This window comes from Leucopleurus acutus (genome assembly GCF_964270905.1).
Source record: "Leucopleurus acutus genome assembly, chromosome: 15".
Lineage (NCBI taxonomy): Eukaryota > Metazoa > Chordata > Mammalia > Artiodactyla > Delphinidae > Leucopleurus > Leucopleurus acutus.
In genome coordinates this window covers 78,154,026-78,174,179 of record NC_139157.1, presented here as the reverse complement: position 1 = coordinate 78,174,179, position 20,154 = coordinate 78,154,026, and the positions used below count along the sequence as shown (strand labels likewise).

At 34.7% G+C, this 20,154-nt stretch overlaps 1 pseudogene across 1 annotated transcript in view; it reads right to left on the bottom strand.

The window, feature by feature from the left end:
* Positions 1 to 1,573: 1,573 nt before the first annotated feature.
* The window catches only part of LOC309972323 (nuclear pore complex protein Nup50-like), a 62,186-nt pseudogene continuing 43,605 nt past the window's right edge, over positions 1,574 to 20,154 (bottom strand). The window contains exons 3-7 of the transcript in view: positions 19,841 to 19,954; positions 19,379 to 19,499; positions 18,554 to 19,262; positions 6,373 to 6,436; positions 1,574 to 1,815 (exon numbers count right to left, since the gene is read on the bottom strand). The product of the transcript in view is annotated as a nuclear pore complex protein Nup50-like (transcript). The remainder of the gene's footprint in view (positions 1,816 to 6,372; positions 6,437 to 18,553; positions 19,263 to 19,378; positions 19,500 to 19,840; positions 19,955 to 20,154) is intronic.

Here is a 20,154-nt window from a genome sequence, read left to right as displayed (position 1 = left end):
TTCACTAGAACCCAGCTACTTAATTTTCTTCCGCTTCCACAGGTGATCAATCTTGTTCCTGCTCCTAGCTTTTCACACTTGGGGTCCCTCTGCTTGGAGCAGGTTCCCTCAAATTTCCACATGCCTAACTGCTTTGCATATATCAGGTTTTGGAATAGATACACCTCCTCCAGGATGCCTCTTCTATCTCTATACCTAAAATACTGCATTCTCCATTATTCCCATATTCCACTACCCACCTTTATTTTCTTTATAACTCTGAAAAGCATTTGAAATGTTATCATTTTAAACATTTGTCTACATGTTTCCATGCTGCCTTCCTCCAGTAGAAAAGAAGCTCCATGAGAATAGGGACTTTGCTTGTGTTGTTTACTTATCACCTGGTATGTGCCCAGCAAATAAATAAATGAATGAAAAGAAACAGAAAAAGCAAACAACCTCTCTGTCAATCTTAACCTGAACATACTCTCTGAAAGTCTGAGGAGTTGTTATCACCCTGAGGTGTTATGTGTGTGAATTTATATAAAACAGGCTTTTAGTTAATTTTATGAAACATATCTGTGTTAAGAGAAAGTTTTTCTATCTACTGTTACTTATATCTAATGCCCTTTGATTACCATAAAAAGTTCTTTATTTACTATATACATGTCACTTGTTTACCGATCATATTTAACTATATACTCGATGTACCATTTTTACAATTACTTAATATGTCAATGATATTAAAGAAAATATAAATATTGTCCCAAGGTACACTGGCTATTAAGAAAGAATATAATTAAAAGCAAAGGTTGAAATGGAGTGTATAAGAGGAAAGGGACACACATAGTAATATTTCTATTTTGTCTCACTATGCTTATACTTTCAGATAAATAAACACATATGTATATACATACATATATGCTGACCTATGAACATTATATAAAAGCATTAAATGGAGTCAAGTGATTTAAGAAAAACATTAATATTTTTGATATCTAGTCAGGGTTTTAAAATGTTTTATATTTATATATCTAGATAATTTTAAATGATGCCAAAAGCAGTTTTGTAGGAGAAAAAATAAATCAGCTCCTTTTCTGACTTGGAGATGTTCTGTGTATTAATTACAGAAATCATCATTAAATATCTTTTAATGTTGAGTTAGTACAATGTGATTGGTGACACTCTATGTTGTCAGTAATTCAGATATGAAATGGAAGAGATAAACATTTAATTTGACCCATTTGCAGCCATCAACAGAGCACAAGATTGCTCCTTATTTTTTCCCTCCAACCTCTAATACCTTGAGGAACTCAGAAGATTAGACCAAAGAAAGACACTAGGGAGCCAACCTGAGGTCAAAGAGAGTCTCTGTAGGAGTGAGCTAAGAATAGCACATGGTGGCCTTTCAAAGTTGGTCTTTTTGGTTTTCTTATCCTTTTTAATAAGAATGAAAGAGTTTAATTTATCATTTATAGTTCTCTCTCTCTCTCTCTGTGGCTATACTTCTAATGGCACCCTCACCAGCACCCAATCCAGCCAGCCTTTGAAAAAATGGGACATATGGTCCAGATAGAGGCATACCTCCTTCCTTTCACTCAGAATTTGCTCTCCTCTGGGGCTCCTGATTCCTACCTGGACTTTGCCTCTGCTTCTCCAGGTTGCCACCTGAGAGGGACTGCTCACCTGACTCTTGAGCTCTGCATTGCCCCCAGACACATCTTTGCATCAGGACTGTCTCCATGCCCTGCAGTCTAAGGCCAGGTTCAGCTGACAAGTCCAGCAGGAGTTCACTGCTCTTTAGAGAGGAAATATCAGTCCTAGTCAAACCCTTCACTAAGGTAATGAAATCAGAAAATTTTAAACTAAGCAATTATTGCTACTATTTAGGAAAACAATAGCAGTTAGCTCAATTCATCCTTCAGATCATTGTAGGCTAACTTAGGTAAGTGTCAGTAAAAATGAAGAAGGTGAAATCTGAGCTGAGCTTAAGGAGGGGTAGGCTGAAGTCAAGCATAAAGGAAGAATAATGCATGTCAGATGGAGGCGAATAAATCAGCCAAGGTACAGCATGAGCAAAACACATTCATCGGACAATCTCGGGAGAGCTGCTGCTTTCAAGGTTACACAGGTAGCCTCAGCCAACTTATGAGGCATTTGATGCCAGTTTTTTGATCCTCTTGTGAGTTGGTTTCTGCTTTTTCAAATGATTGTCTGAAGACCACCTGCATCATAATTACCAACTTGCTTCACTGAAAATAGTTGGGACCCATGTAAGCCTGCTATATAAGAATCCTTCAGCTAAAGCTAGGGAATTTGGTTTTGTATCAAGTTCACCAGGTCATTCTTGTTTGAGAACAAGTACCATAGAGTTATCATTTTTAAACTTTTTTTTGTTAACAGTCAACTATCATATGTTGACAAAAGCCTTGTTTGCATGGTGTGTGTGTGTGTGTGTGTGTGTGTGTGTGTGTGTGTGTGTGTGTGTGTCTATATGTGGGTAGTGGGCTCTTGGAATACCTGTGCTCTCAGTGCTCAAGAGAAAATCATTGCTGTAATTAACAGGGCAACTCTCCTCAGAGAGGACAGTTATAATGACAGTGGAGGTTTTAGAAGATTAACCAATCATTAGGGTGTGAAATGAATTTGCTTCATACGAGACACACTTTAGATTCAAAGACATAAATTGGTTGAAAGAAAAGGATGAAAAAGATATGCCATGCATATGGTAACAAAATTAAAGATTTTAAAACAAAATTTATTACTAGAGACAATGATGAGTCAATCAAACAAGAACTGCTATATCTAAATACATCAAATATAGCAATTATCAATATAAAGACATATATGCTCCTAACATCAGAGTCCCAAAACAAATAAAGCAAAATCTGACAGAATTGAAGGGAGAAATAGAAAAATTCAACAATAGTAACTGGAGACTTCCATGTAATTTCAATAATGTACAGAACAACTAGGTAGAAAATTAGCAAAGGAACAGAAGACTTGAACAACACTGTATACTGACTATATTAAACAGACATCTATAGTACACTTCACCCAACAGGAACAGGCTATACATTCTTCTCAAGTGCACATTGAATATTCTGAGTATAGACCATATATCCAGCCATTAAGCAAGGCTAAATAAATTCAAAGGAATTTAAATCATATAAAATATGTTTTGTAATTACATGGAGTAAAATTAGATGTTAATAAATAGAAAGGAATTTTGGAAGATCACAAGTATATGGAAATTAAGCAACGCCCTTCTAAATAAAGATTGGGCAAAATAAGAAATCACAAGAGAAATTTAAAAATAAATCAGGATTATAGCTGTCCAGTGGTTAAGACTCCATGTTCCCAATGCAGGGGGCATGGGTTCAATCCCTGGTCAGGGAACTAAGATCCTGCATGCTGTAGCCAAAAAAAAAAAAAAGACTATGAAATCAATAAAAATTAAGATACAGCATACCCTACAGTTATAGGATAAGGTTCAAGTAATGCTTAGAGAGAAATTTATAGCTCTAAACACCTATATTTTTAAAAGAATAAAATTAATAACTAAAATATCATCCTTAAGGAATTCAAAATAATACAAACTAAACCCAAGTTGAGGGAAGAAAAAAAATAAAGATTAAAGAAGAAATAAAAGAAATAGGAAATAGAAAAAAATGAGAAAAATCAATAAAACTAAAATAGGTTCTTTTAAAAGTCGATAAAATTGGCAAGCCTTTAGTTTGACTCATAAAGTAAAAAAAAAAAAAAGAGAGAGAGAGAGAGAGAGAGAAGCTTCAAATTACTACTATGAAGAATGAAAATGGGGACATAAATACCAACGTCACAGAAGAAAAAAAACTAGCAGGCAGGATGGAAGCAAAAGGTTCCATGGTAACCAGGGAATAAAAAAGTAAGTAAAGACTACTCATTTGAGATATTTATTGGTGAAAGAAATTAGTTAATTAGGCAAGAGCTTAGGGAGTGAAGAGTAAAGAAGGGTTTCTGGGAAGAGGGTATATTTTCAAATGTTGTGATTGTTAATTTTATGTGTCAATTTGGCTAAGGGATGCCCAGATTACTGGCAAAACATTATTTCTAGGTATGTCTGCGAGAGTGTGTCAGGAAGAGATTAGCATTTGAATCAGTAGACTGACTAGAGAAGAGTGCTCCCACCAGTGCTGGTGGACATCATCCAATCTGTTGAGGGTCCGAATGGAACAAAGAGGTGGAAAGGAAGTGAAAACTCGCTTTCTCTGCTTGAGCTGAGACATACATCTTCTCCTATTCTTGGACACCACTGTTCCTGGTTCTCAGGCCTTTGGACTCACAACAGGACTTATGTCACTGGGCCCTCTTTCTCAGAACTTTGGACTTAGACTTAGACCATTGGCTTCCCTGGATCGTCAGGCCCTCGGACTAGGACTGAATTACGCCACTGGCTTTTCTGGTTCTTCAGCTTGCAGTGGCAGATTGTGGGACTTCTCAACCCCCATAATCACATGAGCCTATTCCTATAACAAATCTCTTATCTGTATCTATGTCTATAGCTATATCCTATTGGTTCTGTTTCTTTGGAGAATCCTGTTCAATACAAATCTTATATTTGGAAGAGATAAATTAGAACAGTTAAGCAAAATATAAGTGGCAATTTACTGGTTCATTAAATTAGAAAGGATAATGGTGGGGTTGAAATCAAGCATCACTGGTTTTAAGAATTTAAACAAGTTCCTCTGTCTCTCTCTTTTACTCTCACTCTCTCACCCTCTTCCTTCTTTCTATTTTTCCATACTGTACTTTGTGGAAGGAAATCACTATGCTATATCACTTAAGAGGTGAGGAGTTATGCTCCACCTCCTTGAGGGCAGAATATCTACATAAATTATTTGTATATCTACTAACCCATGTATATACACATAGCAATAAACATTTTTATATGTAACCATATTCTTCTATATTAAGCTAAACATGAGTTCATACCAATGTTTATTCTGCTTATGTTTTATAATACTACAGAATACCTTGAGATTCAGTTGGACACAGAGGATGGAGAAAGGAAAATGCAGATTCTCATGCTCCAGAGCAGTACTAGCCAATGGAAAGTTAATGTGAGCCACAAATGCAAGCCACATATATAGTTCTGAATTTTGTTTGGAATTGACATGTACACACTGCTATATTTAAGGTAGATAACCAACAAGGACCTACTGTATAACACAGGGAACTCTGCTCAGTACTCTGTAATAACCTAAATGGGAAAAGAATTTGAAAAAAATAGATACATGTGTACATAAAACTGAATCACTTTGCTGTACACCTGAAACAAACACAACATTGTTAATCAACTATAGTTCAATATAAAATTAAAAAAATTTTAAATAAATAAAAAAGTAAAAGGAAATAATTGAAATGAATTTTATAATATTTTAATTTAATCCAGTATATCAAAAATACTATCACTTCTATATGTGATGCTAGACATGGTTCAAGTGCTCAGTAGCTGCCCGCAGGTAGTAGCTACTGTATAGGACAACATGGCTCCAGGGAAAAATAACAATCGAGATCACTTTCCAACAATGCAGAAAGTGAATTGTATCACTGAGAGCATAAAAATGTTTCAGAGCTTTCTTTCACTTTAATTTAAATTTCTTCTCTAGAATCCTACTCTCAGGTCATATGAAATTGTGATCTTAGGATTTGAGATCTTTTATACTGAACTGAAGAGGGGTCCTTTGTTTGTACTTTGTACTCTTAAGGTTAAAGTAATAGGCATTTCATTTGCTTTTTTTGTAGGTTTTTCTTTACTAGTTTATTCTGTTTTACAAGTACTGAAGATGATTGTGAAAAAGATGGTGATGGTGGTATAGTTTTGTAATTGCCTCAAATCTCCCCTCACAAAATGTAAAACAATTAGGATAATAAAACAGAAAATACACAGAGAATATCTACAGAAAAACTAAGAATTCCCAGTAACTTCAATATGCAAGTGGGTGAGGACAAAAGAAAGATAACAAGAAGACCATTTCCTATATTAACTATGTAGAAGGAAGTGAAGGAGGACTAGACATTCTGGGGGCTCTAAGAGGTGGAGAACTCCAAAATCAGCGGACCAATTTGAGGCTGGTGGCTGAAACAAATGTGGACTTTTGCAGGCTCAAATTCACAGGTAAGAACAAGGCACCCATGGAAGTTCAGATGGTGTTAAATTGGTTGGTTGGCCCCTTATGCTCTGAAACTTAACCAATTGAAACTCCATTCTAGAAAAACAATCCTGCATTGGGGAGAAACTGCTGAAGATATAATCCAAACTGAGCAAGAAAAAAACACCAGGAAGCAAGGAAAGAGAAAGCCCAGATAAAGGTAAGAGATCTCAGTATGAGGTTGTATTTGTGAACTTACATATAACAATGGAAGAGGAAGCTCTAAGTCTTGAAACTGTGCTGTCCTCATCCACCATCCCTTCCTAAGAGTTCAGTTTAAAAAACCAATTAAATATAAGTAGTAGGAATGAACTTAGTTGAATCACTTAAAAAGTTATTGTAGAAAAAGAAATTAATGAATAGATAAAATAAGTGTACATTAGAAAGGTATGCCCATGCAACAAATACATAATTTAACCAAAAATGTCAAATCAAGCTAAAAGAAGTTAAGAAATGCTAGAAGCAATAAAAGATCAACACAAACCAGAATTATAAAAACTCATAAGTGAGAATGTAAGATGAACTGAAAAGGAAGAAAATAAAAGAATTAAAAGAAAAAAAATAACTATAGATTTGAAGACCAAATTAGAAAGAACACTAAAGCATATTAAAATAACAACTAATGTAAAAGATAAAAAGAATATAGAAATAAAACTTAAAAACAAGTAATGAAAGAGATGGAAAGGATTTGAGAGAAAGTGCTAGATAGAGGACAGGTAAAGAAGATCTAATATAAGTACACCAGGAATCACTGAAAGTGAAAATCAAACCAATAGTACAGAATAAATACTAAGCATTACAATTTCAGAAAAAAATTCCTAAACTTTATAAAAGAGCTTGAAACTATATTTAAAAGGTTATGCCACCTACTGGGGAGAATTGACCCAGAACAGCCAATGCTGCAATATATTTTAATAAAACTATTGACCTGAAAACTAAAGGAAAGAATATTTGGAGAATCCAGGCACAAAGACCAAGTCACTTATAATGAAAAAATAAATAGATTGCAGGCCTTTCCAGATCAGTGTTTTATACTAGAATGCAATGGAGTAACATGTGTAAGATTTTAAGAAAAACATTATTAATAAAGAATTTTTTTCAGATCAAATTGATCTTGTATAAATAGACAAACCATGAGGAAAATTAAATAACATAGGAAATATTATTGCTGAATCTACTTGAGAATAAGCTTCAAATAATCTACTTGAGAATAATAATCTACTTGAGAATAAGCTTTAAAACACAAAAATGACCAGAAATGCACTGGCATAAAGGACTGGTTATGGCCATAGAATCTACATTTACCTGTAGAACAAAGACTAGATAATGATTTTCAGGGAGATGGAATAGTATATGATAGTTATATTCTCTGACAAGGTAGTAACAGTGCAACTACAACAATGTTGTAATAATTGGGACTGTATATAAAATGTAGAACAAGCTCAGTGATTTCAAGTATGTTGCTTGAGATTAGACCACTGGAGATGGAGAAGAGTAGAAGATAGTACTAGTTCATTTTTCTCCTGCATGGGGGGAACAGATTAATGGTCTCTAAAAAGAGGGTGGGTATGAAGAGTACTGTATAAAAGAATTAATATACAGGGAGTTATTAAGACAAGAAAACAAACCTTTCTAAATATATGATAAAACAAAAAGTAAGAACAAATATATGAAATTGCATTTAAAAGTATATTTATATAGGGCTTCCCTGGTGGCGCAGTGGTTGAGAGTCCACCTGCCAATGCAGGGGACACCGGTTCATGCCCCAGTCCGGGAAGATCCCACATGCCATGGAGCGGCTAGGCCCGTGAGCCATGGCCGCTGGGCCTGCGCGTCCGGAGCCTGTGCTCTGCAACAGGAGAGTCCATAACAGTGAGAGGCCTGCATACAGCAAAAAAAAAAAAGTATATTTATATAAACATGTAAATGTATATATATATGAATATATAATCATATAAATATAGTATATTTATATTCATCATATAAAATAATGAAATACAACATTGCAGAACTAAAGCCAAACACATTAATTTTGTCAGCAAACATAAATTGGCAAAACATAGCTATCAAAAGAAAAGGATGTTCAAATTTGTCAACAAAGCAAAATCCAAAAATATGCTATTTACTAGAGATATACCTACAACCAAGAAATTCATAATGATTAAAATGACAGGATGAACAGATATATACCACCATAAAAATATAAAGAAAGCAAAGTTGGAAATTTTTAAATCTGGTGGGATAGCAATCAGAACATTAAAAAAGGCAAAGAAGGATATTTTCTAGTGCTAGTAGCTACGATTTACAACAGATATTTAATTACTGATATTTATGCATCCAATAGTAAAGAAATTTCATAAGGAAAAAAACCACATGAGTTTGCTGGATAGACAAAAACACAGCTATAATAGGAGATTTTAATATACACCTTTAGGATTGTCATGCCTTCTTTGAGAATTGATCCCTGTATCATAATGTATCCTACTTATCCTTGATAATCTTTATTGTTCTAAAGTCTACTTTGTATGAAATTAATACAACTACTCAAACTTTCCTTTTGTTAGTGCTCTCACATTAGCCTAAACTCAGTTTTCAGCAGTTCATTAAAAAATTCTACCTTAATCTTTCTACCAAATTAGATGGCATTCTATCTGAGGCAAGCAAATGCATGGATCTTGTTTCTCGTTACAGGTGCCTCTACAAATTTCAGGTAAGCTGTCTAACCTGCAACTTTATTTCTCTGGTGGGTGCAAGAAAAGTCATTAATTTGTAGTTTGCCTAGGTTTTCATTTTGTTAGGATAGAAGCGATGCTCTTTCCAGCTCTGTATATCTCTGAGGTGAAAGTGGAAGCACTCTACTAGGTTTTTTATTTGACTTTAGTGAGATTAGACATCTGATTCGTATGTCTGACAATATGCACGCAACTCTACTTACTCAACAAAGGAGACTTTGGAAGGAGTTGATAAATAATATCCCTTCATCAGGCAAAACCAGGATGCTGAGAGGCTCACCTGGATGCTTATCAAGCACCCCTGTGCCTTAACCTATGTTTGGACTATTTTAAAAGCTGAAAAATCCATTCTTGGTGTTTTCTGGCACAGTATCTTTCCCCCCAACTGGAAATGTGGTTGTCTCTATTATCTGCTCCTTCGTGACCTGGATGGTACATGAGTTGTTAGAAAGGAAGTTACTTGGTCTTTTTTGTATTTTCCCATCTCCCTTTCTCTGTCATTTGCACATTGAAATTCTGGAAACTTTCTTTCTGTTCACAGATTTTCATGGAAACCGAACATTTGAAGGGACTCAGAAATAATGTATTTCAACTCTTCATTTAGGGATAGGAAAAGGAAGCCTAGGGAATCAAAATGACTCTAGTTTTACAGAAAGAAGGATTGTTGTCATATTACCAGTGATCCAGTTCTCTTTAAAGAGTTCAAATAATCAGATAGCAGACAGCCCACAAACTGCTATTTAGTATTTATATTTTAAAACATGGTCAGTGAATAAGCATGAAGAAGAAGAAAAAGTATGAAGCATAAGACATGTTAACACCTAGTCTAGCCTGTTGGTTACATGGTTAAAGTACTTCCAAAAATTATCTAAGAGTTTATAAATTTCATCCAATTTTAACATAACTTTTCTTCTATTCGAAAAATATTCTCTTATATTTAAGCATCCTTTCTATTCACAAGCATTTAAAATAGATTTCTATGTGTTGTTTTCACAGTATAACATGTTGCGACATCCATAGCTTATTTTTTAAAAATCTAAAAATACTCCTTTTTGAATTTGTCAATATGCTCTCGAGGTGGTTACAACCATGATTTTATAAGTTAATGGCTATGTGAGCATTTCTATAATTTTGCCTGGCTTCTCCAGATATCTTTACTTTCTCTTCAATATATTATCTCCTGGGCTTTACATACAGTGTGGCAATTAACATTTTTTAATAAAATAAATAAAAATGATTCAGCCTCCCAGCATTCCTACTTCTATTTTTGGTTGTATCAGAGTACATATTGTCATAAAGTTTTTTTTGTGTGTGTTCGTTTTTTTGTTTTTGCGGCACGTGGGCCTCTCACCGCTGTGGCCTCGCTCTTTGCGGAGTACAGGCTCCGAACGCGCAGGCTCAGCGGCCATGGCTCACGGACCCAGCCACTCCACGGCATGTGGGATCTTCCCGGACCGGGGCACGAACCCGCGTCCCCTGCACCGGCAGGCAGACCCTCAACCACTGCGCCACCAGGGAAGCCCCTTCATAAAGTTTTTACAGAGCTAACCCCAAAATAAAGAAAATATGAAGTTTACTACGTAAGTAATCATTTTCAGTCACTTTCATAGCTACATTATGAATAGTTAATATGGATTTCCTTTGTTTTATTGCTAGATTTCGTAACACCTCGGCTGGAAACTATCAAAGTAATAAAAAAAGGAAAATAAGCATTAGATAATTAGGTTTACATGGGATTATATTTTGGTGGCACAATTTAATGAGGGACCTCAAATTCATGATGAACGTTTAGTTGGCCCCTCTTCTTTCAGCCAAGCATCTTACGTGATTAGTTTAATAACACTCAGTGTTTAAATGTTACAGGATGTGAATAAATTTGATGATTTGAGAGTGTAAGACATAAAATAGATTTTGATTTACTTGCAGCCCATTATTTTGATTAAATTTTCCATGAAACTACACAGTTTTAAGTTCTGGGGAGCTTGGGTAAATTTTTGCATGAGTAACATACAAAAATATTTAGATAAATATTGCAAAATTCAGCTAGCTCTGTGGTTCCTTGACTACACTGTGTCAAAAATTTAGATCTTTTGAAATTGTTAGCTGATTCAGTGAAATTTCCATTCCAATATTTGGCATCCTGTGAATTCAAGTTTGACTGGCTTTGTCTTATTTTATATTTTGTCACTGGTTAGTTTCCATAGATCAAAAGGAGACTGAATTAGGAATAATTTAAAGTGTAAGGACAGTCAGCAGAAAACACATGAAAAATCATGATTCTATTATTTCAGATAACTGGGGCAAAGTATGAAAAAACAAAATTCCTGAATTTTGCTTTAGCCGTTAATTTTACTTTCTTGTTTTGCACTTGGCTTTGCCAAACTATCTTAATCCAAATTACTATCAGAGTGAACAATTAACTTCAGATGACTTGCATGTTGTTTTTAAATTATTTTTTTATCAGGTCAAAAACACAGAGACATATAAAGAAAAAGTAACAACCATGTGACCACCAGTCAACTTTATCAGATCTGAGTCTTTTGTCATGTTTGCTTTAGAGTTTGCAAGCAATTAAACATTAGAGATAATATAAAGTTATCATTCCAGAAACCAGTGGACCCCAGACAGTACACATCTAAGGACTAGCTCAAAGACAAGAGACCACTACCATCTCCCTCTCTACCACTAAGGTTCCCTTGTTCACTTATACCCAAAACTATCTAAAGGAAGTTGTAGAGGAATGACGATGATGTTAAGAGACAAAATATTACCAAAGTGACTATTGAAAATATCAGCTCAGATTAGGTTTAAAAACCATAATGTATGAGTTCCTTCTTTCTCCAGCTAAAAAATTTGTATTTGTGAAGCAGAGATCAGCTTTATCCAAATAATGTAACACATTTTCCTCTACATGTCTGAATTGCAGTAAAAAACCATGCACATACATATAAAATCTATATATATATACACACATATATTTATATATACACATATATATGCATAGATATAAATTAAGTCAACTACTTTGCATTAAGTAACAGAATATTTAACTTGTCAGAGTCACACAATTTTCCATTTATGGAATAGGTATGTTTTTAATTATTAATGTGAATATACCACAATAAAGCAATTTTTTAATAATATGAAATTGCAATGCACTAAACACCTAACCAAATAATAATGGAAGAGGGTAATGTCCATTTGAAATGGAATACTACTCAAGTAGTAAAATGATTATGAAATAAAAGTCTTATCATGTCTTTGAAGAATTCCCATTTTAAAATATAGCCTAAGGGTGTTTCTTTTCTTTGTTCGATTTTCACTGACTGAAATAATTTAACAGGAAGACAGGCATGCATGACTGTTATTCTGCTTCTTTGGAAATTCAGTGACTAATATGCTCCGGAAGAGTTAATGCTTTGCAATGGAAAATGGCATTGAGGAAACAAATTAATTACATTCTTGAATGGATGTGGATTTTTGCACCAAAAAATTTAGATAAATGTTGATTACATTCACTTACTTATATAAACTATTATCAGTAGTATAGTATTAATGCACAAACTGATTTTCCAGGAAATTGTCATGAATATGTGTTTGAATTCAGTTTTGTGTCATATTTATTCCCTAAAATAATTTCTATATCTTATCACCTTGATCTGCTGCTTAGTGCTACAAAAACCTAAGCTGTGGCCTCCAACAATATGTGTACAAGGATACTTAATATAACATTACTTGCAAGGGCAAAAAACTGGAAACAATGTGAATACCCTTCAGTATGCAAATAGTTGAATAAATTATTATATATCTCTACTAAGTATGAAACTAGACATTAGAAGAATAATTTAGAACTCATACACTCTAACCCATAGAATATCCAAAAATATTGTTAAATCAAAAGCATAAGTTGCAACAAAATGTGCATAATATATATGAGTTATCTCAGGATTTTTTTAAAACATGATTTGAATGTTTTCCTTCCTTTACTTGATTTGAAATCATTCAAACAGTATTGAAAGTATCTGATCATTAACAAGCTGATAGAATTTCCCTACAGAACCACCTCGACCTAGTATGTGTTGAACGTTCATTGGGTGGGTGAGCTTTTCTTTCTCTATATTTTCTGTGGTAATTAATCTGTTTAGATTTTCTGTCTTTCCCAAGGCCAATTTTGATAAGTTGTACTTTTCTGGGAATTTCTCCATTTCATCTAGAGTTTCAAATTTACTTGCAAAGTTGTACAAATTAGTCTCATCATTTTAAAAATTTTCTTTTTTTTGATAGTTATTTTCCACTTGTCATTTCTAATTTTGTGTATTTGTGTCTTAGTTTTATGTTGGTAGGATAGCTAGTGGTTTGTTTGTTTCATTGGTAGCCTCCAAAATGAATTTTCTTTCAGCAAAGTATTTCCATAAACAAAATGGATGTTTTTCAAATAATTTCCATTTAGATTTATTTATTAGATCTACTATTTTTCTATTTCCAAATTCATTAATTTCTATGTTTATACTTACTAATTTCTTCTGGTTTTTAATTGTTCTCTTCCTACTTTAATTTGTTAAGTCATTAATTTTATTATAGTATATAATAGTTACTTGAATATATTGCTGATTCTAGAACTGAGGCAGTGAAGCTATGAGATGAACCTGGAGTATCTCGTAGTGCCACAAAGGAATGAAGTATTCAAAAGAAAAAATGATGGGGTGGTGTCAAATAGATACAAGAGCCAATCTGAATGAGATTCTAGTGGCCAAAGAATTTGAGCAATAAAATAAATAACAATAGCATTGTTTTATAACCCAAAGTATAAAATAAATATATATGAGTACATACTGGTATAAATAAATAATGTTAATAAATGAGGAGAAAGGGATAGTTTTTTTTTACAAAAGAATTCCAAATACTGTATATAGATATTACTCTCTCTAGGAGTGGAGCTTAATAACGACCCCCTGGAATGTGAAATGGACCTAGTCATGCACTTCCACAGGATACAGGCAGGAAAAAATAGTAGCCATGCAGTGGAGAAATCTGACAAACACAACCTTAACCGAGTGGTCAAGGTTAATATTATCAATATCATGTTGATACCATATACTCCTAAATATATATATGTGATGAGATGGGTGCTTCTTTTCTGTGGTATTCTTCCAAAATCCACAAACCCAGTCCTCATGAGAAGAACATTAGACAAACCCTAATGAGAAACATTATATAAAATACCTGACTAGTACTGTTCAAAAATGTCAGATCATAAAAAATAAAGGAAGACTGAGAAGTTGTCACAGAACGAAGGAGACTAAGGAGACATCACAGCTAAAGGAAATGTATTATCCTGGATTGGATTCTGGAAATTAGTGGAAAAATGATTAACTAATTGGTTAATAGTAATGTACCAATGTTGATTCCTTAATTTGGACCAAAAGTACTATGATACATAAGATGAATACGGTAGACTCAGTGGCTTATAAACAATAGAAATTTAGTTCTCTCAGTTCTGGAGACTAGGAAGTTCAAGATCGAGGTGTCAGCAGATTCTGTGCCTGGTGAGAGCTCCCTTCCTGGCTCACAGACTGTAGTCTTCTCACTGTGTGCTCGCATGGCAAAAGGGTGAAGGAGTTCTCTGGGTTTTTTTAATAAGGGCACTAACCCCATTCATGAGGGTTCCACCCTCATGACCTAATAACTTCCCAAAGACGTGCCTCCTAATTCCATCATATTAGGAGTTAGGATTTCAACATAATGAATTATGAGGGGATACATTCAGTCTATCACCGATATTAACACTAGGGGAAACAAAGTAAAAAGTATATGAAAACTGTCTATGTTATCTCTGTAACTTTTCTTTATATCTAAAATTATTTCTAAGTAAAAATTTTAAATCTAGAATGGGTTGCAATGGCTTAAGTAAAATATAGCTTTGTGAATTCAGCCAATGGAAATTCAGATATTAATCCATAGTTTCTTCATTAAGTTATTTATTCATAAATATGTATTGATAATTTAGTGTATGAATAGCATTGTGCTAGGTTATGGATTGTAAAATGACCAAGTTAAAATCCTCAAGGCAACTCATCATCCTTAATAGATATGCTCAGATTCTGTCAAATAAACTTTTGAGGTTTAATTAGGGACAGGGGATTATTTTTGAAAATGTAAGGGAAAAACTGACTCTAAGAGACAGATGCAATACCTGAGTCTTCAGAGAAATCCAACTATTTTTATGTCTTTTAATATGATCTTTTTATTGATGAATTCAAACTACTCTAGCCTTTTAAAATTATTTGATCAGGCAAATATTACTGTCAGAAACTAGCTCAAATCAAAATTATCATGTAACCAGTTAAACTCATTGCATTTGAATATTAATTTCTGCCAATCCATAATCTAATCGTTTCAAAATAATCTGTTTTTTACCAAGCCTAATGATTTCTCAAGGAATTAAACACTTGGGAAAACATTACAACGTGTTTTGCTGGGTGCAAACTAGCCCTTTAAATCTGTATTTTTCAAAACATTTATAGTGGCCTATGGGTGAGCCATGATATTTTTAAGTATTTCATAATGAAATAGATAGAATATGATAGAGTGCAATACAATACAAAATGGGAATAACCAAATGGCATTTAATACAATAAAGATTGTTTTGTAAAATTTGTTTTAACTTAGATGTATGTGTGGGGTGTGTGTGTGTGTGTGTGTGTGTGTGTGTGTTATGTCCGGATGTAAAATATATTTCTTATATATGGATCAAGAAAAAACAGTTCAAATCTTCTGCTCTTATGCTTTTTTCAGTGTTGTTCCAGGACCAGAGACATAGCATATAGGTCTTATAAGAGGAGTCTTAACAATAAGCAACATGAAGGTAAAGAAAATAAAAAACATCTTCCTTGGGGAATCAGAAAAGGCTTTTTGAAGGAGGTGAGATTTGAACAGAATTCTGAAGAACTCATAATTACATAGAATCCCAATAGGTCGACATACTAGGAAAATGATACTTACTATAGGGTGGCTGGAAAGATGAAGACAAATGCTTCATGTGAATCAGAATCATCTAGATGCTTGCCAAAATGCAGATTTGGGGGCCTTGCACCCAGATATTCTGATTCAATAGATCTGGAGTGTGACCAAGAAATCTGCATTTTTAATAAGCACCTGCTCCATAAAAACACTCCCTGGGATTCTGATTCATGGGCTCCAAACACCCTGCTAGCTTAGAGAAACGAAATTTACAAGAGGTCATTTAGGACAGTTTGACTGAAATAAAGTGAGGGTCCATAAAGGAAAATTTTAGAAGAACAAGCTAGAAAGCCAGATTGAGCCGTGTTGTAAAGGGCTGGGTATTTCGATTTAAAGAGTGTGCACTTTACCTCAAAGCCATAGAGAATACTTTTTATGGAACTGAGAGACACCACCTACAATGATTAATTTGATGTTGGTATTAAAAGAAAGATAAATTGAAAGTGGAAAATTGGTCATAAGCAGGTTGAACATCTAAGTATGAGTTAAAAGACCTGGCTTATTGCAGAGGAAGAGCAAATTTTGCACACTGAGAGTGTCTTGGTTTTTACATAAAATATCAAGTTAAGTAAAGTAATAAATTTTCAGATGATAGACTTAATCAGAATGTTTAACCACATATATCAGGTGCATCCGTGACCACTAAAAGAACGGCTAATATTTTGTTCCAATCGGAATTCAGCATATTATGCTGTCCCTGAGATTTAATAACAATGTTGTCCCCTGCAAAACCTCATTCTGTCCCTTGAAAATAATAATCCATTTTATTCCTAATAAAGTAGGAAAACATTCGGCAATTTTTGATGCATTAAGTTTCAGCAGAATTGACATTAATTTTCAAAATAAACCACCTTTGTATTAGAGAATAATAATTCGTTCCTCATTATATCCATAATGTTTTCATTTAGCCTTAAGTATGCATAAATACAATCTCCAATTTCTGCTTATTTTATCTAAATTATGTGTTTCTGGTAACAAATCTTACTTGTTCAAAAATGAAAATAAATTAGCATTAATTTTCATATCCTTGAATACTGATATCTATCTATAAAGTCACTATAATAATCTATTTACTATGGTCTCTGCTCATTTGGAAGAATATAAACGTGTTTCTTCTGCAATGTGAACAACTCAAAAAAAAAAAAAAACAATGGAAATGAAGCCCAGGTGAACTTCAGAATGTGCTAATTTTTTTTTTAATTTTACTTTTTCACAAAGAAAACTGCATGGGGATGCCTGGAGGCCAGGGTTGTCTTTATAAGGAAATTGAACTTTAAGGAAAAACAGATTTGACCTCAAGCTACACATGCATAGATGGAACTTGGCAAACTTTCCCGTGGTCTAATGATTCTGGGAGTAAACCGGGTGCATGCATCCCCACAAAATGGCATCGTGTAGTCAGAATACAATAGGACTCCTTCCTCTACAAGCCTCAAGCTGAGTAAAACAACACATTTTCAGATTATAGACTTAATCAAAACACTTAACCACAGATGGCAGGCACATCTATGACCACTAACACAATTGCTAATATTGTGTTCTAAGAGCCTACACTGGGTTCTGTTTCTCTAAAGCACACTTATTTTAATCATTAGAACTAAATTTGATTGTTAGAATTTCAAAGCCACAATTCAGATTAGAGTTTACAAAAGCAGCTCTCTATTCAAACACAATAACCACTGATGTCTCGTATTGGAAGTGACTTTACAGCTAAATTGAGAGTCTTAATATTAGGAGTGTTTTCTAAAATCAACTTATATACCATACAGTCTTTGCTTTTGAATTTTTAAATGCTTATAGGGTATACACTATACCAAAGGCCAAATTTACTTTTATTAATAAACTGTGTCTATGGGGTTGCTTAAGCTAAATGTCTATGGCAGCATTTATTAAATTTATGTTTATTAAATGCCTGGCATTGTACTAAGTGCTCTCTATATGATCACACAAACATACCTAGAAGAGGAGTGCAATTGTTACATATCAATGAAAGCAAACTTAACCTGCCCATGGTAACACAGCTAGTAAATTGCAGATTTGAGATTGAAAACCAAGCAGTCTGGCTCCAAAGCCCATGATCTTAACTGAAAAAAATATTATAAATATTTATTGATGAATATCTAAAGAAATCATAGCTTTAAAGGATCCATCCCTATGTGTTCTGATTACCTTTCGCTACTGAGCCAAAATAGAAGGTAGAAATGAGAAGCTATTTTCCTCTGCAAGTTCCCATTTGAAAGTAATAAAAGAAATGTTTTTCGGATGACTTCTGCTCTATTATTGCACATTATCAACTGGATCACATTTCCTATTACTTTGCAGTTTATTTGCTATATTTAGCTGCAATTGGTCATTAGTCTACTTTGCTGGCTAAGTTGAATTCTCTAAGTAGGGTTTTAAAAAGTACTAAAGAGGTCTTCCCTGGTGGCGCAGTGGTTGAGAGTCCGCCTGCCGATGCAGGGCAGGGGACGCGGGTTCGTGCCCCAGTCCGGGAAGATCCTACATGCCACGGAGCAGCTGCACCCGTGAGCCATGGCCGCTGAGCCTGCATGTCCGGAGCCTGTGCTCTGCAACGGGAGAGGCCACGACGGTGAGAGACCCGCGTACCAAGAAAAAAAAAAAAAAAACATTCAGCAGTATATTTCCTAAATTGGTGTCTGCAGCTGTGCTTCTGATTTGCTATAGGTTTTAATGCAGGGTACCTATACCCTTCTCTTTTAAATTCATTTTCTTATAAAATAGTTTATAGTTTTTGGGGTAAAAAGCATCTCCTTTTACTTGAGTAATTACTATTTTGGGCGGTTCATCATCCCTTCCTTTATCTCTACCTTTGCATTCATTTCTGCCATTTTCTGCTTGGCTCACCAATGTTTTAGTGAAAAAATGGTGAAGAAACTGGTTTACTTTGTGGAATATTTTTGCCAAAAAAGCTGGTTTGCCAAGGGAAAATAAAAATCCAGTCAGGGGGCCAAAGCTTAACAAGCCTAAAACAGAGGCATCAATCTTCTTGCAAAAGCATCTATTGCTCCTAGCAATGGGTCCATTTTCTTTTCAGACACAGACTTTACTTTCTTTTCAGATGTAGCTTTAGTTTTGCTGTCATGAAACAAAAATGATGGTTCTTGCTGTAATTTGTTTGAACCAAATAGGGAAAGAGACTGTGTTTCAACCAACATTTTGTTAGTTCCATTTTGATCATTATTACTGCCACTGTTCCCATGTTTAATGTCTGCTAAATATTTCTTACAGTCTTTAAAGATAGGTGCTAGATCAGAGTGGGTTTGTGTCACATGCTTCACTATCCAACCATGAAGAAAAAGTTTAACACAGCCGACTTCTTGTTACTAGCATTCCATTGGTATGCTTTATCCCAATAAAGACAGGAAAAGGGCCATTAGTTTTGGGATTCGAACCCTTTTTCTCACCTTTTGAAGTAATAGAATCAAAGGCTACCTTGGTCCATGTCAGTCTTTGGACTATTGAGGGAAGGGGCACTAATTACTGCTCTTTCCATTTGACAGTCCTTGTGAAGGTTGAACTCCAGTGCCTTTACCAAATCCAGAAAACTGTCCTCCTCCAGAAAGTACAACCAAACAGTTGAAACATTTAAAAGCCCCTTCACTATCAGATTGAAATTTAACCTTCCTACACTTTGCTTTTTTTCATGACTCTATTCCTCAAGACTTCCTCACTGACCACAGAGGATGCTGTCACATCTTCTGCTTTGTCATCTTGATCCCAGTTTCTGTTTATTCCTTCTCTGTGATTCTTTTGGCACGTCCAAGGTCACAATAGAGGAGCTTGAGTCTGAGGTAGATGCTGGTGTCCTGGAAGAGCGCTTCGTTGCCCCCAGTGAATTTCTAGGGCTCATGCTAATCTGAAAACTTCATGGTTATTAAGCCCAGAGTCTCAAACACTGCTTTTCCCAGGGGCCTCATCACTATGTTCCAGAGTGAAGAGGAGACCATCTCCCACTTCACTAAAGACCACTGTAGTAACAGTGCCAAACTCTGGGCTGCCATCTTGTAACTACAAGGGCATTTTATATTTTTTAGTTACTAAATCTGGCAACCCTATACTGAGCTGTGAGATATTTCAGGGAAAGGATGAAAGACATAGTCAAGACTTAGCAGATCGACATTACTAGAAGGAGCTAAGAGGAGGGTCTTGTTTGTAGGGAGATATAACCAAGACCCCTGTATGCTGGTGGTACCCAGGGTTCGGTTCCC